The following is a 9,986-nucleotide window of genomic DNA, read 5'->3' on the forward strand; positions in this document are numbered from 1 at the left end:
TAACAAAACTAATGACCTTTCCCAGACATGATGAACCCACACGGGACCCATCTTGAAGTTGTGCAGGGGAAAACAGGGTCATTTGTGTTGTGCGGTTAAAGGTGGATGTGCTCTACTTTTTTCAATGCCATACACTTGCAGTTCTTAACCATTTATATAATATTTATTTTATAATGTATAATTTATATCGTGCTTTTTTTTTACAGGGCAGTTTCACAATCCATATTTATCATTTCCCCCCACTCCATCATTAGGCCACCTCCGTTTTTATAATGTGTGTGTTTGGTGGACGGCGTCACCTGAAGTCCCTCAGGCATTGATAGTGTGCTTTGTTTGTTTGTTTGCTTGTTTTAGGGCAGGCATCCCCAAACTCCGGCCCTCCAGATGTTTTGGACTACAATTCCCATCATCCCTGACCACTGGTCCTGTTAGCTAGGGATCATGGGAGTTGTAAGCCAAAACATCTGGAGGGCCGCAGTTTGGGGATGCCTGTTTTAGGGGGTCATATCCAGAACTGCCTCCAAATGTGTAAAAGATCTTGTGTATATGTTGTGTTATAAAAATTCTAAGGTCTCGAATATATAATATTCATAAATGCACACGTATATGAACAGATTTAAAAGGCATGAAAATTATCAATATTGCTGAGAAAGCCTTATCCAGGAGCATGAGACAGGCTGTTTGGCACACACAACTCTGAATTACAGAGAAAGGAGCAGCTGGGGGGGGTCAGGGTAAATGGTTGGGACAGCTGATTCCACTAGCACGCCCTGCCCAACCCCATATCAGCACGTGCCCCCTCACTTTTCCTAATGATAAGGCCAGCCCTGCAGCTGAGAGACTGCAGAGAATTGCAGAGAATTGAACCTGAACATTTGCTGAATAACAAAGTGTCAGGGGGCTCATGGCCACAAGACTACCTCTTATCTGCAAGCATCACCTCTTCCAGGATATGGGCAAGACCTACGTTATGGGTTGGCATCCCATGGCATCTCCAGAGGCCCATGCCTCACAAGGAGCCCACTGTGAACCCCTGTTACACCCTAGTCCTGCTTCTGTTCCTCTTGCTGTCAGTCCCTATTCACCTTCCCCAAGAAACAGGAACAAAAAAGGGGAACTGCTCTCTCTTTCTGGGGGCCTGAATGGATTGGGCGCAGAGGAAGAGGCAAAGCAAGTGGACAGTGGGAATGGTGCAGGATGATGTGGGCCTCTCAGAGTGCATAGAAGCTCACTTAAGGTCACTTGTTCAAGGACTCTCCCTGCATGTCGTGCCCCCCCCCCAAAAAAAATTCTTTGAGCATTCACTCAGAGTTCTTTGATACAGTGCGCAGTTTGAAAACCATCATCTCAATGCAAAGTGGCTTTCAGGACGCTCCCAAAGGCCACACCCCTTATCTTTCACACAATCCATGAGTGGTTTTGCCTAGATAAGGCACTGATGGCATTATCCCTCTCAAATTACATCCACATTGGTGACCATCACTGCCTCCCAAACAAAATAAAAAAAATTCTTCCAGTAGCACCTTAGAGACCAACTAAGTTTGTCATTGGTATGAACTTTTGTGTGCATGCACATTTCTTCAGATAAGCGCCTCCCAAAGTTTAACTACATGCTCTGTGCATAAGGTAAAGGTAAAGGGACCCCGACTGTTAGGTCCAGTAGCGGATGACTCTGGGGTTGCGGCGCTCATCTCACTTTATTTGCCAAGGGAGCTTCCGGGTCATGACTAAGCCTCTTCTGGCGAACCAGAGCAGCGCACGGAAACACCCTTTGCCTTCCTGCCGGAGCGGTACATATTTATCTACTTGCACTTTGACATGCTTTCAAACTGCTAGGTGGGCAGGAGCTGGGACTGAGCAACAGGAGCTCACCAACCTTCCGATCGGCAAGCCCTAGGCTCTGTGGTTTAGACCAGTGGTCCTCAACCCCCGGGCCACGGACCGGTAGCGGTCCGTGGATCAATTGGTACTGGGCCGCCTAAGGATCATTAAATACAATTAAATTAAAATTATTAAATCAAAACAATCTAAATAAAATATAAACAATAAACGTCCCCCCCTCAGTGGGCCGCAGTAAAATTATCAAACGTTGACTGGTCCGCGGCGATAAAAAGGTTGGGGAACACTGGTTTAGACCACAGCGCCACCCGCGTCCCTGCTGTGTGCATAAAGAGGACAAATAAATCTCATGACCCACAAGTACCTCACTCCCACTCCATAATCTGTGTGCAGGTATTCATCAGCTCTCTCTTTTGTCCCGGGCTATTCATCCTAGCTTTTGCCTTAGCAGTGTGACTATTTGGGCAACCTTTTATCCCTAGGCGAGACTCTAGGTTGTTATGGAAAACCTATAAATCCAATCACTCCAGATTCCCTGATATCACTCATGCTTTCAGCAGGGATCTGACCATAAATAATTCACTGGTTCTGCGGTCCTGTGCTCTTTGCTCTGAGATTAAAGGGTTGAAGGAACGCAAGTGTGATTAGATTAGCTGCCATCCCTACAATGACAATAAATATTTATTCTATTATTCTATTCTACAGCATTGTACAAAAGGTGACACACTGTGTTTGTAATGTGTTTTCAAAGTTAGTGCTATTGAAATTGGGTTGTTTCCCCCCCAGCTGAGGATATTCTTTTGAGAGAGACTGCAATGCAGTCCCACATCAGGCCCTCTTTCATTATGTTAGCCACATTTCCTGTTCAGGTGCATATGTTTATATGTGGGGGTGGGTGGGTGTTCTATAGTTGCCTTCCTCACCCTTTTAACCCTCCAGATATTTGGGGATCCAACTCTTCTAACCCAGGATGATGACATCTACAGTCTAAAACATCTAGATGGCACAAGGCCATTTGGAGCTCTTACACTTTTATTTTATTTTAAATCAGATATGAGCTGCCTGTACAATTGTACATAAAAATATTTCTGAACTGAGATGTTTGGGGTATTTTTATTTTTTACAAACACCAGCCCTTTTAGTGCCCGTTCTTTGGGTGCATGTGAATTGTTGCAATGCAGCCTTGAAGGGCAGGAATCAAGCGTTCCAATTCAACTTGCAGAAAGATGGACTGACATTCTCGCTTTCAGCCCTCAGGCTCTTTGTGTCTTGTCTCTCTAAACAGACACACACTTCTTGCAGTGTGTCGCTGGTATGCTCCATCTGCCGCGATGCTCACAAAGCTACTTACTTTCCAGAAAAGCTAGGTCAGTGCCAACTCCAGCCTTCAGAGAATCCTTGGCAAAATGCGCTCCCTCTGAGCCCTCTCCTATTTTGGTGAGTCTTTGCAGCTCCCACAATGCCCTGGAGCAATGCTATGCTAGGGCATTGTGGGAAGTTTAAATGATGGCTCCCAACCTTCCTTTGTTTAAAGTGGGGAGGGGGCAGAGCAAGTGTGAGGGATGGGTCCTGCCAGGGCACTGGGGCCCCAGGGATGCTGCATGTTGTGTACTGGTTAGAACGTTGGTCCTGGGAGACCAGGGTTCAAATCCCTGCTCAGCACCAGATGGCCTTGGGCCATTCACTGATTCTCTGCCTAACCTACCTCACAGGGTTGTTGTGATGATGAAATGGGAGGGGGAGAAGATGTGAACACCTTGAGCTCCTTAGAGAAAAGATGGGATATACATATAATAATAAAGAAATGAGTCTGCCTGCCTGCCTCCTGTGACCTCCTGCCAATTCTTCCACAGCCATTCTTTGCAAATTCTGGACCCTTTCCACTGTGATTTATAACAAAGCTTGTCGCCGTCAGCCAGCTGCCAAAGGCCACAACCTGCAAGAACCTGCTGGTCCTGTTCCTCCCTGCTGCTCCCTGCTCGCCTGCCCTCTGCACAGGGCCGGCTCAAGGTATTTTGCCACCTGAGGTAAAGGACAAGATGGCACCTCCCTCATTCCATGCACAGAAGCCACTCATGATGGCAGTTGTACCTTACCTCATCTCTGGTGAGGGGACACCACCCTCCAAGGTACCAGAGGGCAGTAGATTAGATTAGGGCATGCGGGGCAGGCTCTCTCTGCGTCACCTACCCATCCCTCAGCGCCTGTTGCCTCAGGCGGCTCCCTCTCTCTGCCTAATGCTGGAATGGTGAACTTCAGGACCAGGGGTCAAAAGTGGCTCTCGAGGCCTTTCTGGCTGGCCCTTGGGACCCTCCCCAGGCCACACCCTCTCCCCAGAGCACGTCTCTCACCAGCTCTGCTTTGCACCCTCGAGTGTTTTTGTGTAGCTGGAACGCACCCTTCAACTTCCTGCTTTCCTGGATGGAGGATAGACAACTGTGCAAGTCTATAATCTACATCCATTGCTCTTAGGGACATAGGAAGCTGCCTAATACCGTGTTTCTCATATTATAAGACACGTCTTATATTTATTTTTTCCTCAAAAAAACCCACTATGACTTATTTTCAAGGGATGTCTTATTTTTTTCCTCCTCCTCCTCCTGCCGCGGCCAGCATTGCTGCTGCGCCTATCACTATGTCTTATTTTTGGGGTATGGCTTATATTCCTTGAATGCTTAAAAATCCTGCTATGGCTTATTTTATGGGTATGACTTAAAATATGAGAAACAGGGTATCAGGTCAGACCATTGGTCCCTCTAGCTCAGTGCTGCCTACTCTGACTGGCAGTGCCTTTCCAGGATTTCAGCCCTACCTGGAGATGCCAGGGATTGAACTTGGGACCTTCCACTTGCAAGGGAGACATTCTGCCATTGAGTTCAGACCCTCCAAGTGTCCCTATTTTCCAGGGATGTCCCTGATTTAGAGAAGCCATCCTGGTTTCTGATTTGATCCTGGAATGTCCCACTTTTCCTTAGGATGTCCCTATTTCCACTAGAGAAATATTGGAGGGTATGGTGTTATCTGACCCCCAAGCCATCTGAAGGCAATCCTGTATAGGGAAAGTTTTTTTAAAGAAAAAACGTTTAATGTTTTATTACGTCTTTATATACTGTTGTACCTTGGAAGCTGAACGGAATCTGTTCTGGAAGTCCGTTCGACTTCCAAAACATTCGATCACCAAGGCACAGCTTCCAATTCGCTGCAGGAGCTTCCTGCACACAATTGGAAGCCATGGAAGCCACGTCGGACGTTCGGCTTCCAAAGAACGTCTGCAAACCAGAACACTCACCTCTGGGTTTGCGGTGTTCGGGATCCAAAACATTCGACTCACAAGGCTTCCAAGGCACAACTGTATGTTGAAACCTGCCCAGAGTTGCTGGGGCAACCCAGTAAGATGTGTGGGGTATAAAATAGTAAAATTATCATTATGGAATGGGACGTCCCTATTTTCATTGGAGAAATGTTTGAGGGTATGTGAGCAGTGGCTCTTCCCACTTTTCCTTCTGGCTCTACCCTCCACTGGCAGAATGCTGGCCAGATGGGAGTGCCTGCCTCAGGCATAAAAAAAAATGTTCCCCAGCCCTGACTTACTGCCAGAGCAGACCCTATCTTTTCAAGTATGTGAGCAGTAACAAGAGCAAGGAGGAGGAGAAACAGCAACCTCCTCTGTGCAGCGGCGGGGAACGGGCCATGTGAAGCACATGAGCTGGACCCACTGAAAGAGGGCATATTTTTTAGCTCTTCCCCACAAACCCGGACCCAACTGCCCACACCCTAGAACTTAAAACAGAAAGACTGCTGAGTGTCTCTTACAAGATGCTTCAAAACAGGTTCTGCCTGTCAGCCAGGAGGACCAAGAAGTTCAAACACAGCTTGACTCTCCCACATTGCTCAACTTATCCTCAGCGACTGAGCTGTAACACACTCTGCTGATGTAAGGAATCGCTTTTTCCTTCTGGACGTGCTATGGGCTCTAACCAATTTTAGTCCTGCTCAGCGTAGAACAATCAATGACTTAGGTCCATTGATTTCAATGCGCCTACTCGAGAGTAGCCTAGTTGGATACAACCCTGAGTTTTTAAACAAAATGTACACACACACACACACACACACACACACACACACACACACACATATATATATATATATACACACACCAAACATAAAGAATGACGGCCTATTGTCAAAAATTGGGGTGGGGGAAAAACTATATTCATTTCTTACACTCTAAAATGTGAGTGGGGTTGGTACAGTTGGGACCACCATAGACTGGGGGGTGGCAGCAATATTTTATGGGGAATCTGATGTACATAAACTTAAGTCCACTCAGTGACGTCCGACTTAGACTCAGAAGACCCCTTGAAATCAATGTAACTAAAGACCATTGAATTCAGTCATCTGCTCTGAATATTACTAACCTTGGATTCCCACCAATTTCAGTGGGTCTTCCTTGAGTATGACTTTATTGGACACAATCCTCATTCCACATTTGTAAGAAATCAATTTCTTAGTGTGGCAGCACCTACACATTGAACTCACTGCCTACCTACAGCAGGCAGGTGCTTTCACTATACTCTTTCAATCTACTGCTTAAACACTTTTGCTAAGACAAGCTTACACAAATAATGTTGACATGTATTTCCATCTTTTTTGCTTATTGTTGATTTCAATAATGTGTGAATGCTTTAAAGAGCAGCTTATAATTGCTTTTACTGATAATTTTATTGTTTTATTATTTTCATAAACCGCGTTGGCATGTGTTTGTTTGTTTTTCACAATCAAGTGGTATACAAGTTTTATGAAATAAACACAACCTTCTTTTTTTTACTGTTATTATATATACTGTTATTATACGGCACAGTTTTGCAAACCTTTTTGAGTTCACTTGGTGGGTAAAGGCAAGTGATATTGAAATGAGGAAAGAAATGTGAATTGTGCTCTTAATTCCCCCCTTCCAAGTTTCTTCCTTCCTTTCCTTCTTTTTAAAGGATTTGGAAGGGTTAGACCACTGGATGCACAAGTCAAAAAATATGCAAAGCCTTTGCTCGTTTTCTCACACACAAATGTTCTGTAGTAGCCAAAGCAAAACATTGCTTGTAATTACATTATCTCCTGATGCCATCATCAAATTGCTGAAAAGTCACCTTTTGTCTCTGATGTACTCATTAATCTAATCATGATGCCTCCTCTACCTCTGGCCCGCCAGTCTGAACAAGAAATGTGTATAAGTTTACTAAACGTATTGCACAAATGGTTCCATAAAGCAGCATGTCATAGAACAAACACCTTGAAAACACAAGCTTTTTTTGAACCAGAAGAATGTACGCACATGGCTTGCATCCAAAACAGTTCAAGGAAATGAAATGATGTACCTAGATATCTGTACGCCAGTTAAAAAGTAGTGGCTGCAAGCTGGATGGTGTTAGAAATTTGGGAGTTCATAAAGGATTTGGTAACCATGCATTCTGGAGATCTCTGTTGGAGATCCTAAAATGTATAAACTAAGCAATAACTTATTCCTACTGGAGCAGAAAACACCTTGGTGGTTGTCACCTTTGGAAGTTATGAGTGCGAAAAAAGTCAATATGAGTGGAAATTGGATAACATATGAAAAATTGGTTATAAGAGAAAATAATAAGTGGGAAATGAAACCTTATGAAGAGGTTAAACAATATGTGAATGATTGGTTGCAGTATCACCAGATCAATGAAATATTTAAAGTTTGAAAAAAGTGGTTTTGATCATAATAAATCAAGATATGAAAATGAAATATTAAGAAATAATTATAAAATATTGTCAAAAATGTATAAATTGCTGTTGGAATGACATTTGAAAGATTAGGAGGTGAAGTCGGTTGTGATTCATTGGGCCAGAGATTTTGGTTATAACATACAGTTAGAGGATTGGGGATGTTAGGGAATTTTATAGGGGGGGGGCACCCAAATGAGGCTTCATTTGGGAATCAAGATTGTCACTAATGCCCTCAAGGGGACCCCATTTGATCCTACAACACCACTCTAGTATCGCACCAACACAAACCCCCTCAAGATCAAGCCCTGAGTAATAAAGGCTCCCTTTCCTACCCTTTCTCTGTTGCCTGAGACTCTATGTAACCATATTTCTTTATGAATGAATACAGTGTATCTTTATTTCTAAATGAAACCCCCTTTTTCTACTCTGGCCAAGGGCTCTCAGGGATGCAGGGAACAGCCATAATCCCTTAAGCAAGAGGTCAGGTAGCCAGGGTGGTGCTCCTCTGCATATCCATAATCCATTCAGGTACCATCTCCTGCCATTCCCAACCCTCCAAAGCCAGAGGCAATACTCACACCTGGACCCATTGTTTTTCCCCACCAGGTACTCAAGGATCCCCTCCCAGATACTTACTGGTACTTGCTTAACAATGTCCTGGGACATCGTGCATTGTTATCTTATGCTAATCCTGCTTACCTCCTGTTTACCTGTATGCTAATGCCCCTTGCACCTTCCCCTTTTCTGACGTTTTACCCTGTCACAAGTGATGTATGTATGATGCTTTTGATGTGCATTATGGGATGGTGGTGGGAAGTTTTAAAAGTTCTTGCAGCCCTGTTCACGGTGTTCAGTCTGGCATTGAACCTGCTGCGCAGTAATAAACCTTGCTGTTTGCTCCAGATCATGGCTGGACTCCTTCCTTTTATACTCCGCAACGACCACAGGCCCTTGCCTGATGAGCTGGGTGGCTGAGCATTCTCGCACCCAGAATTTTGCCCTAACAGGGGAAAACTGTGGAAAGAGGGAAAGAACTTTACAGCCTGCAATGCCTTGAAAGAAAATATGATGAAAATGATGTACAGATGGTATATTACACCGGTAAAATTAGCTAAAATGTATAAAGTAAGTAATAAACGTTGGAAATGTAAAGAGAAGGATCATTTTATCATATGTGGTGGGAATGTAAGAAAGTTAAAAGTTTTTGGGAAATGATATATAATGAATTGAAAAAGATGTTGAAATATACATTTGTGAAAAAACCAGAAGCATTTCTGTTAGGCATTATAGGTGATGATATTAATAGACAGGATAAAAAGTTGTTTATGTACGCAACAACAGCAGCGAGAGTGTTGATGGCACAGAAGTGGAAACAAGAAGAATTGCCGACAAAAGAAGACTATGCTGAATTAGACAAGACGGGCGAATTTGGAACCAGCGGGACCAGAAGTTCTTAGAATATTGAAAAAAAATTATGAACTATTTGAAAGACAGCTGTAAAAATCAAATTACGCTTGTAGGTTTGCAGGAAGTTTTATAAGGAGGATAGTTAGAAGTATTGCAGAAGAAGGAAAGAAGAAGAAGGATTATATGAGATAATAAGTAATAGTGATTTAATGAAATGCGAGAATAAATTAAGTAGAAAGGAAATCATCAGAGGTGGCTGAGGGAAGTCATAAAATGTGTATGCAAGATCTGGAAGATTGTAGAATAATTTATGTTTTTTATGTTAAAAATAATTATATATATATATATATATATATATATATATATATATATATATATATATATGTATGTATAGGCATTGCGCGCACAGAGGTCACAGCCTTTCTCTGTAACTGCTGAACCGTAATGTAACAAATTTGGCCACAATGTTCCATGCCCATCAAAAAAAAACACCTTTCACACCTAAAATAATGTTTAAACAAAAAGAAAAGAAAAGAAAAAGGGGGTGCCCAAATTAGACATCACCAGCAGAAGGTCTGAAGACTCCAGCAGCATCCAATAGAAAGGCAGATCACGTGCTGTCACCAGCAAAAGCTCTGAAGTGTGGCACCAAATAATATCATCAACCAAGCAACTGAAACGACCAAGGTGGCCATTACCAGACCTCTAGGCCCCTGCCAGGCGCTAGGCCCCCACTAGGCCCGGGGAGGGGAGAGGGAGAGGGCCCAGATCACAGGCCGCAGTACGCCCTTTGTTTTATGTAGGCCCCTGCCAGGCCCCCACTAGGCCCGGGGGGGGGGAGATAACCCACAGCAACGCACTTGGGGGCACAGCAAGGGGTTTTTATTTTAAAATTTAGCAGGCGTTGTGTCACATGCGAGGCTCCGGCAGCCATTTTAAGTAAGGGCAGCCGTGCCCCTTTTAATGTAGGCTTTATACTATGACTGATT

Source organism: Zootoca vivipara, chromosome 4 (genome assembly GCF_965207765.1).
Source record: "Zootoca vivipara chromosome 4, rZooViv2.hap1.1, whole genome shotgun sequence".
Taxonomy (NCBI): domain Eukaryota; kingdom Metazoa; phylum Chordata; class Lepidosauria; order Squamata; family Lacertidae; genus Zootoca; species Zootoca vivipara.